The sequence below is a fragment of the Callorhinus ursinus genome, unplaced genomic scaffold (assembly GCF_003265705.2).
Source record: "Callorhinus ursinus isolate GAN/ISIS: 27379988/994484 unplaced genomic scaffold, GSC_fseal_2.0 scaffold15, whole genome shotgun sequence".
NCBI lineage: Eukaryota > Metazoa > Chordata > Mammalia > Carnivora > Otariidae > Callorhinus > Callorhinus ursinus.
Genome location: NW_027397077.1, coordinates 7,488,227 through 7,501,886, shown reverse-complemented (window position 1 = coordinate 7,501,886; position 13,660 = coordinate 7,488,227). Strand labels below are relative to the sequence as shown.

The 13,660-nt window shown below is 55.7% G+C and overlaps 1 protein-coding gene across 4 annotated transcripts in view; it reads right to left on the bottom strand.

Moving 5' to 3' along the window:
* The window catches only part of MAPKAPK3 (MAPK activated protein kinase 3), a 33,890-nt gene that overhangs the window by 14,889 nt on the left and 5,341 nt on the right, over nucleotides 1–13,660 (bottom strand). The gene's annotated exons all lie outside the window — the stretch shown is intronic.

The following is a 13,660-nucleotide window of genomic DNA, read 5'->3' as shown; positions in this document are numbered from 1 at the left end:
GGGCAGCTCCATCAAGCGCCCAGCAGGTACCCACACACCCATGAGGCAGAACCCTGGCTTTCTCCCAAGGGAGGGGCTCCTGGCTGTACTTGAGGTGTGGGCCCCCAGTGAAGTTAGATGAACAGCGAATCTGAGATGACATTTCCTTGAACAAACGACACTGCTCTAGCCTCAGGCTTTGACGAAGCAGGTTCAACCTCTCCCTTCTCCCTCACTCTCCTTTGACAAATTCTCCAAGCTACCCCTAGAGCCTACAGCCGAATGGCCAAGACCCCTGCCAACCCCCCCGGTGGACCCCGACAAAGGATGAGGCCGAGGGGCCCATGTGCCCCGCCCCCAGCAGCACCAGGCAGAATGGGAGGCTCAGGACTAGCCGGGCGCCCTCCCTCCCTGCATGCCGCATCCTGTCCCACCCAAGGACAGGCTTCACATGTGGGTGGAGGAGCTCCCCAGCCCAGGAGCGGGGAAAGCGAGAGCAACATTGGACTGCAGTTTACAAAACAGTCTCCCCCCTCATGTCATGGGAATGCTGGCGCTGCCCTGTGAGGCAAGCCGGGCGGGGCCGGCAACCCCAGTCTACAGACTGAGGAAAGAGAGGTTCAGGAGGATGAAGTCACAGCCCTGGGGCCACCAAGCCGGAGTGTGGCAAGACTGAACAAGGAGAAGAAGGGACTTTTAAGAGAGTGTCCAGACAACCCCTCCCTGAGGGGAAATGAGAGGATGGGGTGGCACCAACCAAAACTACCGCTACAGGCCTCGGGAGACCTGCTCTGGAATGAACGTGTGCACAGGTGTGGGTGCGCAGGGGGTGGGGGGGCACGGGAACATGGATACAGGCAGGTATAGGGGTGTGTCCTGGGGATGCATGGGTATAGGGAGCATGGGGGTGGGGGCCATGGGCATGCGTGTCTCCTACCCCTGCAACAGTGACTCTGAACCCCCAGAGAGTGGGACCCATCCATCTGTCCATTCATTCATCCAATATTTTCTCTCTCTCCGGTGCCTACCAGAGTACTGGGCACAGAGAGGTGCCCAAGGAAGACTGGGGGTCTTGCTGCCCACTACTCACCCTGTGACCGCTTTGCCCAAGCCCAGACCCCTCCACCCAGACCTCCTCTCCCACTGAGGCCCTGTCTGCTGCATCACCTCACATTGCCCAGTGTGAAAGAACTCCATCTGCTTTCCTAGAGCATCACACGGAACTGGGATGTCTGTGGCGGCTCTGTGAGGAGACAACCTTGGGACAAGCCCCCAACACCCTACTCCAGCCACCTCCCAGCCCCAGAAGGGCCACCTACCCAGGCCCTTATGCTCACCCATGTATCTAGTGTCCACCTCCAGCTAACCCCGGGGCCGGGCTCTTCTCAAGTAAAAAGTGTTCACAGTCTCCCCATCTGTCTCACACACAGGAGTCCCCCAGGCCACCAGCCTGGACAGGCAGCCTCCCCTCACCCAACCTCCATACTCCCAGCCAATTAACCTACAGCCCAGGCCAAGCTGCTCTGTGGCCACTGTGGGAACACCCACTCCTTCCGGGGGAAGAGAGCTGGCTTGCAATCTCTCCCATCAGTGAGGCACTAACAAATTAAGAAATATTTACTCCGGATTTCATGACAACCCACAGCCTGAGAGACATCATCCTTACAGCAAAGAGAACCTCCTGGAGGCCACGCATCCAGGTGCTCTCACTGCCCAATGAGCCACTCTAAGTCTTATCATTTCCACTGCTCTACTCATTGACAACAGGAGTTCGGGCATCTTATAACCCTGAAAGCATGACTAAAACAAAAAACGTCAGATTCTTTTTAGAATACAGAGAAAAATAAAATGTACCAGAAACCCATGTAAGCTCGTAACTATAATTGAGGACATCTTTTAATTCTGAGCTTCCAGAGAGTCTTGGCAAAGAAGGAAACCAGATAGGTTCTGCTGCTATTATCACCCCATGAAGAGAAGCAGAGACATTCATTGAACTTTTTCCAAGACCAAATTCTTTTTTTTTTAAGATTTTATTTATTTATTTATTTATTTATTTATTTATTTATTTGAGAGAGAGAACACAAGCGGCGGGCGGGGGCGGGGAGGCAGAGGGAGAGGTAGAAGCAGGTTCCCCACTGAGCAAGGAGCTGGATGCAGAACTCGATCCCCGCACCCTGGGATACAGACGCTTAACCACTTAACCGGCTGAGCCACCCAGGAGCCCCTTAAGACCAAATTCTTAAAGGAATTTAACATCAGACCTTCCATGAGGGAAAAGTATAACATTCTGACAACACCTTCAATAATAATTTTGCAAGATACAGAAAGATTCGCAAGAACTTATCTGATATAAATTCCCTCCTAAAAATTGAGGCCGGCGTGTGGTATGGTAGCCTGGCACAACCACCGGGAGCCTGAGGTGACATCGCCAGACCCTCTACTTTCTGGGGATTGCAGCTTTGTCCTGTGCCAGAGTACAGAGAAGAGAGAGGCAGAAGGACCGGTCTGTCCCCCCACAACACCCCTTCTCCCACTTGGGAGCCTCATCCCAGCCTCAGGCAAGGGCAGACCAGAACACTGAAGAGCGGCATTTCTGGGCTATGGATTGCATCGTGGTGCACCCATTCAATGCCAAACGCTCGGGCAGCAGAACTGAATGGAATGGTATAGGAAAATACAGGTCTTCAACTCCCATTTTGTTCGTTGTGGGAAACCTCTATTCTCCACAGAGAGAGGTCATGGGTAAGAAAAAGCACTTTGAACCTACCACACTCCCTCCTTGACAAGAGCATTCAACTCAGCCACGTCTAAGGTCCCTTCTGGCTCCCAGCTCTGATTATTTAGGATTATTTTTCCCATTAGACAGAGCTCTGCTTTTATGAGAGACACACCACTGGAATAGCTAAATTCATTTTATAGCCAGCTGTTGAGACCACTCCTGCCTTGTGTGGCTAGCACCAGTGAGGGCTTCCAGCACACTTCACCCTGGCCCTGGCCAGCCCCTGACCCTCACGAGCTGCTCCGTCCCCTCGGGGCCGAGGCCACAGCCTCAGGGATGGGACGGTGTAGATTGACCTCAAGTTCAGGATTCAGGCCTTCTGGTCTCAGTGTCTTCTCATAAAGCCAAGGCCGTGCCCCCCGCCAAACCCACCCGAGGGAGCCAGTGCTATTTAGAGAGCTGCTGACAGTGTCAAGTCTCACTTTTTCGCCACAGTTTCGATTTAGAGCCTCAGACATGTGCCACTATTCCCGCATACACTCATTTCCTCAGCTTTTGTAGCTCATTAAAGGAGCTAATGGAACCAATTCTGCAGTTATGGGTTAGCTGGCCTCGTGCCAGACCAGACCTCACTTCATTACGTTCTGGCTGTATCCTGGCCTCTGGCTCTCCCTTTCCATTCACCTCTCCTCCTCAGAGGCTAAGTTCCAGGGAGGTCAGCTCACATGACACCACTGACCCCAAATGCCCAGGCCCCAGCTGGGTGCTCAGGGACTGAGAGCGTCAGATCCGTTTTAGCCACGCCTTCCTGACAGCTATCTCTCCCTGGTGCTCGGGCAGTGGTGTGTTGGCCATGGCATCTGATCACAGACACCACCTCATTCAGTGTTCACCAGATCCTGAGAAGAACCAGTATCATCCTTTTAACTGTGGGGAAACTGTGACTCCGAGAGGTCAAGTGACTTGTCCAAAGTCACACAGTGGGGCAGTGAGAGTCAGGACTTGAACCCATCTGTTGGCTTCTAGGCAGTGGGGACCACGCCGACGGCTGCTTTGCTCCTTTTGTATGTGGGGTTTGGCCCCCCACCTCGGGATCTAGACAAGGCTCTGCCACTTGGTGGCTATCATAACAGTGGCCCAGGAGACTGAGGCTCAGGGAGGTTTTGTGGCTTCTCGGGGTCTCACGGCTCACACATGGCCACCTCTGCATCCGGGAGTCTTTGGGGAACCAAGATTCATCCCTCATGCCCAGGGAGGCCTGCCCATTTTATAGATCCCTCCCCCACTTCTGCCAACGTTTACTGGCCCTGCCTGAGGGCTAGGCCCAGAGCTGGGGCCAGGAATGCAGCCGTGGGCACTCTGTCCCCAAGGATTTGGGGGTCTATGGATGATTTACTGCCAATCAGAGTGCTTGATGAGGATGTAAGCCCTAGGGAACTGGTCCTGGCTCCTTCTCTCCCTCTTCTTTTCCTTCTAGAGCCAGAACCTGGCAGAGCAGACAAGACGGGGAAGCCCAGCCAAGGGAGCCCAGGAAGAAGAGGAGCCCCCAAACAACCCCCTTCCAGGCCAAGGCCAGAGCACCTGATGGCAGGGGGTGGAGTGCAGCAGGGAGGGTAGGACCGCTGATAGGCTGGGCGCCTCCCACCACAGTCCCGGGAGAGGAGAGAATGGCTGAGGCTCTGAGCCTGCAGGAGATCCAACGCACGTTTGGAAATGGTTAAGTCTCAGGATCACAAGACTCCTTCCATTTGCTAAGTTTTGATAGCCTCAGTTTACCTGTTTCCCACCAGCCACAGACGACCTGGAAACAAAGGCAGAAGTGCCAGGTCTGGGGAGGGAGATGGCTGGAGACGGGTAGGAGAGGGGAAGAATGCTTCCAGAAAGAGGGAGTTGAGCTGGGCTCCAAGGCAGGGAGGGAGAGGGACAGCAGGAACGTAAGTGCTAGCTGGGGCAGGCCCAGGGGTCCCCGTGCCCCCGGAGACCATATACTATGAAGGACCAGCTGTGGGCACGGGACTCCAGGGCAGACAGACGTGGACTGCCATCTTCCATTTGCCCCTAGCTTTGAGCAGGCCATGTAGCCTCTCTGAGCCTCACTGGTCCCAACTGGAAAATGGGAACAGTGGCAGTACGCATGGTCCCTGGCGGCCATGAGGACGGAATGAGAACACAGAGAGAGCTCAGATTAGCACAGTGCCAAGTACCTACTGAGTGGAAATGGGCCTTGAGGTTTGCTTGGCTCCAGGATTCCCCTGGGTCTGCCCTGAAGTGGCCCCATACTCTTCACCTGCAGAACTTGGGGAAATCCAGGTGCAGCCTCTGGGATCAAGGGGAAAAAGACCCCCTGCAAACCAGCAGGTCACAGGAAATGGTCTTGCGAGGGGCAGAACTGGACATGGCTTTGCAAAAATGGACTAAGAATCAAGAGTCTGTGGACCCTGCTTTGTTGTGAAAGGCCCAGTGGGGAAGGGACAGACCCTCCAGGGTGGGGAGAGGATGAGATGGCTGACCTCAGGGGAGGGGGCCAGGGGTCGGGTGAGGCAGCAAGGTGGAGACCTGGGGACCCCAGCCAGGGAAGCAGCCCGGCTCTCAGACTAGGGGAGGGGCACAACTTCACTCTCTCAGGCGGCAGCCACCTTTAGACGCCGCAACTGCCACCGTGCATCCTTTGGAGCAATGTCCCTTTCTGCAAAGCGTGTGGTGACTCTGGGCCAATCCCTTAACCTCTCTGAGCTCCAACTCCCCATCTGTGGAAATGGATGTGTAGTCTCCTCACACATGGCAATGGAGACAGGACAGGCAGGTCTGTGACTACCAGCATCTACTTCACAGGAGGGGAAAGAGGCCCAGAGAGAGCTACAACATCCTCTCTCTCTCTCTCTCTCAGAGATTATACCCGGAGTAAGTGGCAGGACCAGAACTCCCTTTGCCTGAGGCAGGTACCAGATCCCAGCACCCCACCCAGAGACTTCTGAGAGGGGGCTTGAGGAGAGGCCACTCAGGTGCCTTGTGAGGCCCCAGAGCGCCTCCGCACAGGGTCCAGGTTCTATTACCCTCCTTTAAACTTCTTAGGGGAAAAAAGCATTTTTCTGTCAAAATCAGCTATGTTATCGGTGAGACATTACCCTAGTTCTATTTCTCCTATGACAGTGTAAAAATAGGACATTTTCATCCTAAGAGTGGAAAATTTCAGCAAACGCAAGTGTTTTATTCTCATCTCGGAAGCAAGGTCCCTTTAATGGTCCCTCCTCGTGAAGAGACCCCCAGCCCAGCCACAGTCTGTGCTCCCAAGTGGCCAGTTGTGCCACAGGGATGCCCACATAGCCAGTGGGGCTGCAGAGGGCAGTGGCTACCTTCCCTAAGCAGGGGGCGACCGGGGCAAGTGAGGCCATGCCCGGGGGACCCCTGCTGAGGCACCCAGCAGCTCGTGCCCCCAGCCAGCCGTAGAGACAGGAGACCCAACACCCTCTAGCTCTGAGAAGAGCGATGGCTGGTCTCTGTCCCCTGGAGGAGGTGTCACAAAGATAACAAAGGAATAAATGTGTGTGCTGGGGGCAGGGGGGGAGACAGACTGGACTACTCCCAGAGGCATAGTGCCGAGACCCTAGGGAACCTTCTGACTCCCCACCCCTCAGACCTGCTCTTTCTGAAGCCAAGAGCCAGCATCATATCTGCTAGCATCGCTCCCATTTCCCTTGGCTTCATCCATGTCCCTGCAGCTCCCCACACAGGCTTGGGTGAGCACAGGCCGCCATGGCCCCACTCAGGCTCCTCCCAGAGGAGCTTCCAACCTCCACTGGCCCCTGGTCGCTCTCCCTCTCCTGCTCCTCTTCTGCTAGAGGGCTCTGAGTGTTCCAACTCCTGGGAAAATGTCCCGGTCTTTGATCATGCCATGGAGCCATAGCCGTGAGGAAAGGGAAGTCCTCGGAGAGGCCAGGGTAGTGGCCTGGCCCCACTGAGGGATGCTCCTGCCATAGCAATGGGCAACAGTGACTCATCCCCACTCTCTCAGGCCTTCCTAGGGTAAAGATGCGCCCTGGGACAGGCTCAGCCTGACTGCAGGCTTTCACTGGGCAATGGAGTACAGTGGAAAGGGGTCTTCCAACCTAAGTCATAACCCCAGAGCTCCTGTCCGTAGCTGAACACAGACCTTGCTCGTGGAGTCACACGGCTGACCGTCCCCCTGGCAACACCACTTACCAGCTAGCTTAGGAGAGGCATCTTGGGGCCCCCTCTAGCCGGTCTCCACACTGCCCGTCTATTTGCACCACTATTTACCTGCCTGCTTCCCTAGCAATGCCCACAATCACTGCCCACTAAAAAGGTCTGCACAGCGAGATGGGGGGCTCTTGTCAAGCAGAGTGCCCAGCCCTTCATCTTATAGATGGGTAGACTGTGGCCTGGGAGAGAGGTCTAGCTCCTGATCCCCAAAGATAGCTGAGAGCCACAACTTGGCCGCCAGAAAGGCCAAGGGTTCCAGCCCAGCCAGGGCATGTCCCTACTCTGAGACTTCGAGTGAGTTACTTCACCTTCCTGAATCTCAGCCTCTGCATCCGTGACACGGGGGTGATACATCCATTCTTAGATGTTTCTGTGTCTGGGTGCAGCACGTAGGAAGCACTCAAGGGATAAGTGGGTGCTCTTATCCCCACCCTCCACCCCCAACCTCTGCCCCATGTGCCACTGCCTGCCAGAGAGCATGGAGGCTACCTGCCTGTCCCTCTGCCACACCCTGAGAAGAGGGCTTGTTTACGTTGGGGGAACATCTACAGAACAAGTTGTGAGTCCCTTGTTGGAGGCTGAACCCTTAGGAATGGGGTGATGAGTGTGGCAGGTCCAGGCCCTGGCCCATCACACCCTTGAAAACAGCCTCAAGTGTCACAGGTGATGGGGTCAGGTGCAGAATGCAGGCTAGACAGGCAGGTGCTCTGGGGTGCTCGTCCCGGCAAGTGCGCGGCAGCTCACGTGCAGTTTTGTCCCCTAGAGTAGAGGGAGGTTGCACCTCATGTCCAAGCCTTCCCAGTCCCTCCACAAGTTCCTCCCACTGGCTCTGAGGCTCTGGCTCTGACCCCAGCCCCTTCTCTCCTCAGCCTCAGCCAGAGAATCCTTGGGAGTCACAGTGCTCCTGATCTCACACTGTTGTCCAGAGCAAAAGTCCCAGACCATTGAGCCATAAAAGGAGAACCAACAGCGGAGGCCCCTGCCGACGCTGACTTCCTACACTCCACAGGGGACTCCTCGGGTTACAAGCTTGGCCCAAATGTTCCTGACGCCACTGCTCTGGCTGCCAAGGCCACCAACACCTGGTCAAGGCCAGCAGCAAGGAGGGGACATTGTGAGTGGCATGGGTACAGATGCTTCTCCTTCCTGTCCTAACCCCACCCTACCCTGGTGGGGGGAGACTTCAGGGTGAGCCCTTCAGGGTGACTCGCATGAATCCCCAGCACCTGACCAGCCCCCATCTGCCCCCTGCCTGCCCTTAGCCTGTGGGCTGCAGAGAAGAGGCCCATTAAGCCTGAAATTCCTGAGACAGAGAGTAGCAAGGCCAGAGAGGGGAGGAACTAAGTAACATCGAGGGAAACAGAGAGGGGAAAGAAGAAATGAAAGCGACAAGGAGCTAAGAAGAACAGAAAGTACCACAAAGAGAAAGCAGCAAGGACAAAAGCCCTAGTCTAAAGAAAAAGGCAATCCTAACACAAAACCCGCAAAAAAAAAACAAAAACAAAACAAAACAAAACAAAAAAAAAACACAAAATCAATATTCTCAGCATCTCTGGCCTGTCCAGCGCTGGAAAGGCCTCCTGAGGCTTCTTGTTCCCCCAAACAGCAGTCTCCTCTTGTTCTCCTGCTCGAAGCAAACCGCCCCCCCACCACGGTTCCCAGCAGCAGGATTTTATTCACAATTACACAGGGCTAATCCACTTAGTTCCAAAAGGGTGGGAGGGTAGGGAGGAGTCCAGGACCCAAAATTCCTTTCACACTATTCCTTCTCACCCCACAAGGGGCTGGCTTCCCCAGGGGCACGATGAGCCCAAGGGAATCCTCCTAAAGGCCAATAACATGCCACCAACAAAATGCACTCAGGCAGCCTCTCACGTGGGAACACGTAAGATCTCAAATAGACAGGAGCAAGGCCAGCAGAACCAAAATTCTCCCGGGAAAAACACAGGGGCTGATGGGAGCCATATTCTTACTGCCCCGAGAGCAGGAGACCCACACACACAGGAGGGCTGGGAGCACACTCTTACCACACCTAGGGATTGCCGCTGTCTTCAACTCTTGCCTGGTGATCACCACCTTTGGACACCCAGCAGCCAGTCACCAGGTTGGAACCAAAGGAGGTGAGGGGACTGCAAAGCCAGGTGCTCCACCTGCTGCCCCCTCACAGGGGTGTCCCGTGATGATATCCCAAGGAGGCCCTTGGAGAAAAAGATGAGGGATCCAAGTAGGGAAATAGCTTCCCCAAGTGCAAACCTCAGCAGAGACATAACAGACCTCTGTTGTCACAGAGACCAGGCGCTTCCCACAGGGCCTGAACTAAAGGACAGTCCAGGTGACCAGGAGCCTCTAGAGCACCCTAAGCAACAGTGCTCCACGCGGGTTCTGGTGATGTTAGGAAAGAAAGCTCTGGGGGAAGGAGGGAGGATTTCTGCCCACTTAGTGAGAGAGGACACCAAGGACAGACAGAGGTCCCTGGGGGCGCAGTATGAATCTGAGTTGTGGGAGAATGAGGGGGGGGGTGTCGCTGACCTTTTTTCAAGGCCCCTATGTAAAAGCCTCTCCTTCCACAGAGTCCTCATAGACCCTCTATGGCTCCCAGCATCTGTCAGGGCCTGGACGCCTGCCCCGCTGAGATCAGCCACATCCTGCCAGGACCCACGGCTGGGAGTGGGGAAATGGTGCTCCGCAGCAGGTGCTGAGTGGTGCAAACCAGGCAGGCCGTCCCACACACCCTGTGCCCCCCTCTGTCATGCACATCCTTCTCAGACCAGAGGCCTGGATTAAAGCTGGCAGTCTCTCTCAGGAAGTCTCCCCTGGCGCGCCCAGCCCAGACACAGTTTCTTCTCGCCCACTCACCAACCTCACTTCCTGCCTGTGGCAGTCTGGGCTCTGCTGGGCTGGGCTTGTCGGAGACTCACCAGGCTTGAGATGAACCACACAACCTCTCTGAGACAGCCCCACAGCCATCGTGGCCCTTGTGTGCTGGCCTGTGGGACCACTGGTCCCCTCACAAGCAGGGTCCTGCACAGTGAGGAGAGCTGAGCAGAGAGAGACAACTATGAACACCACCACCTGGGCTCCCAGTGGAGCCAAAGATGCCAGCACACTTCCAGGGGCCAAGTCTGAGAGACCCTCCCATGTCCCCAGAAACTAGCATGAGGCGTGGGGTGACTTAAATGCGAAGACTCTGGCATCAAACTGCATAGGCTCACATCACAGCCCTGCCACTCTTCCGCTGTGCATTGTGGGCAAGTCGTTCACCTTACTGAATATCAGCGACATTACCCATAAAATGGGAACCACAGGAATTAGGTAAGAGAACATGTATCATGCACTGAGGACGGGGCCTGCCAGACAGAACAGTCTGGAAAACTGCTAGCCGTCTATGAGAATATTAGAATCCACAGCACCAAGGCCTGAAGCCTGGAGAGACAGCAGCAGCTCGTGGATAGGATGGGAAGATTCTGGCACTCCCAGCAGAGGGGATCCCCAGCAGAGGTGTAGGCTTCGAGCACAGCTTCTAAACCTGTGAGCAAGGCCAGCTGGGCAGGTGTGAAGCAGCTCAAAACAACTGATCTCTGCCCCAAACCCCACTACTTGCATTCTTTAGGGTTTGATGCCCTTCCTAGGATCTTTGTTTAAACAGCCAGTTGCCCACCCCTGACAGTTCTGAAGCTTCCACCGGCTTGGAAGCACACGAGCTCCAACGATTCTTTCCTTCGAGGAGAGGGGCAGCCCGGGGAGGAGGCTGGGTACAGTGAAACCCCTACTGGGGGCCTCCTTTGGACAGGGCTACCAGCCCCTCCACCCGCTTCCTGATTGGTTGACTCGGTAACAGATGGCCCTGCCAAGGCTGATCTGACCGGTCCGGAGATGGCAGGTGAGGGGGCGGCAGCTGCTAAATGAGAAAGTACCTGGCCCGCCTGGCAGCCGCACCCAAGCCTCAAATCCAGCTCCGCAGCACCAGCTTCAACAGGCCGGCCCCACCCAGGGAGCCATGTGGGGAACTCCCCGGCCTGCGGCTCCAGCACCCCACCACTCCACTCTGTCTGATGAAGAGGAGGAGAGGAGGGCACGGGGAGCCCCAGGGGCCTCCGACATACTCCAGTGGTCAGAGAGGACGGCCCCAAGCCCCAGAGCCCGGACAGCAGGGGCAGGAAAGAAGACCCCCCCTTTCCCCGCAGGCAGAACCCCTCTGTCCTCTCAAAACCTTTCATTGTGCTTATTTATCTAAGTGTCATGGTCACTCCTGCCTGCCAACAGGCAGGGGACCACAAGTGGGCTGGGCAGGAAGTTGGGAGGGGAGGAGACCCTGGCCTCTGCTACAATCTGTCATCCCAATCAAGCTACACGATTTCTGACCACTGACTCCAAGTCACAGTTTTCATATATGTGATAAGGATGGAGGGGTTGCGTCTCGGATGTGGTGGGGTGACTGATGGGGGGGGCAGATATGCAAGGCTGTGCCCAGCTAGGAGTAAAACTGAGGGGTACCAATTCATCAGTGAGGCCTAGGAAGGGGCACAAGATGTCGGTAGGAGGCGGCCCCCTGCCCCCCATACCTGGCAGGCAGTCCCCTCTAGGTCCTGCCAAGGGGACTGCAGCACATGCTTAGGAATGGAGAGGGGAAGGATGGCACCGGCAGCGGAAGTGGCCTTGGGAAGGAGCCACTGAGTGGGAGCGAAGCCAAAATGGACCACAACAGTGGTCAGGGGCTGAGGGGAAGAGGCTCAGCTCCCCGGGGAGGAGCCCTCCCTCCAGGGCCCCCAGGGAATAGTAACAGCTACAGGGACACTGACCACAGCGCTTCCTGTTTTAGGAGCGCCTGATACAGCAGCCTTCAGGCTGAGCACTCTCTGCCATCTGGAGCAACTGCGCCGAGAGGACAAGCCGGGAGAGAGGCCGGGGCCCTAGGCCTGTACTATCAAGAAGGGCAGAGACGGCAGGGAGCAGAAGGTAAGCAGAAAAAATGCCACTCTCCTCATCAAGGCTGGGGCCACCACTCACAGTTCAGAAATGATGTTTCAGAAGCAGTGCTAGCGCCATCTTGGAAGATGGTAAAGACCTGCCGGATGGTAGAAAACTTCCAGACTCGCCCACTAGACCAGAGGGAGACTGGGGGCAAGACAAGAAAGGTGTTGGAGTGGGAGCCACATCTAATCCATGTCCTCCTAGGGCCAGCTCCTGAAGGTCCCAAGGCAGTAGCCCTAGCCACACTCACCCATAAAGCCTAAGGGGGCATAGCAGGGGAATTTGTTCTAGGCCTGTCTTAGTTCCCAGTCTGGAACAAAGAAAGCACTGAGGCCCCAGATTCAAGAGGAGGTGTTTTAGAAACTGTTACAGTCAGAAGTTCCCCCAAGTCATTTGTCAGACATAGCATCTATGGAGAAGGGCCTAGACCCAGGCCTGCCTAAAGCTGGTGCTGCCTGGGCCCAAGATCTCTGGCCTCCCACTCCATCCCTGCCTTGCTCACAGCATCTGGAACACCACAAGGGCTGGTCAGAGCTCAGCCCTGGTCCACAGGGCCAAAGCCTTGGTATTAAGAAGAGGTTTTCTGGCTTCACTTGGCCCCTTGTCTATCTACCCAGACTGCCCCTTACCCCAGTGTAGGTGAGAGTGCTAAGGTGGTGCTGAGCGAAGGGGCAGAGACTCCCTCCTGAGAAGAGCCATTTTCTCCTGAAGGACTCAGAGAAGGCCCCCCCCCAACCCCATTCCACTGCTGGGTTGGTCGGTGAAGAAGCTGTGCCTGAGATTCAGCCTCACCAGCCCAGCCCTGAGCCTCCTCCAGACACATCATATCAGCCCTCGTGCCCCTAGGAAAGACGCAGGGAGTTGGACCCAGGTCCCTGTTCAGATACTTGCAGACACTGTGCCCTAAATAATTCCTGTAACCTCTCCAGGCCTGCATCAGGCCCTGTACCAATTACTCTACAGGCATCATCTCATTCCAAGTTCACATCAACTCCTTATCTTTCCCCCTGAACAGAGGCAGAAACCTGATTTCCAGAGTCCAGGACCTAGTCCAAGGTCACGGAGCTGGCAAATGCAGGCCAGAGATTAGAGCCACGTCCACAGAACTCTGCACTCAGGCTCGTAATTGCAATGTCTGTAAAATGAGATCCTATGCTGTATTCTAACTTTCCTTGCCATGATCTACCCGTCCAGGTGGCCACTGGCACAAACTGCAGTTGAGTGAAGTTCCCAGTGACAACAGATTCAAGGCATTCTGGGTATGGGGCAGGGTCCTGGGCCCAGAACTAAATGACTTAAGCCAGAACTATGTGGCTAGATCAGCCACCCCCAGAACTCCCTGGATTCCACCTATATCAGTGAGTTCTTGGCCTCCAGGGAGCCTATGATGTGACACAGATAGATGGTTGGCCCGCCCTCTGCCCAGGAACCAGGGTGAGTCAGGCTTGGAGCAGGACCTGCCCTTTACGACATAGGGCCGGTGACTCAGCTGGAGCCCATCAGCAACCTCTTGCTCACAGGTGTGATGGGCACCATCCTTGCCCACCAGCCAGCCCTGGGAGGCTCCCACCCAGCACTCCAGCCCAGGCAGTCAGGGGCCACAAGACAACGCAGCCCCACCCCAAGCCTCGGTGGGGACTCAGCCTCAGGTAGAGGGAAACTCAGATCCATTCCAGTCAGAAGAGCTTCTCATGGAAAAAAAGAGCTTCTCGTGGAAGGAACAACCAAACTGAGTGAGAGCACCCCCCCCCTTTGGCGGGAACACATAGG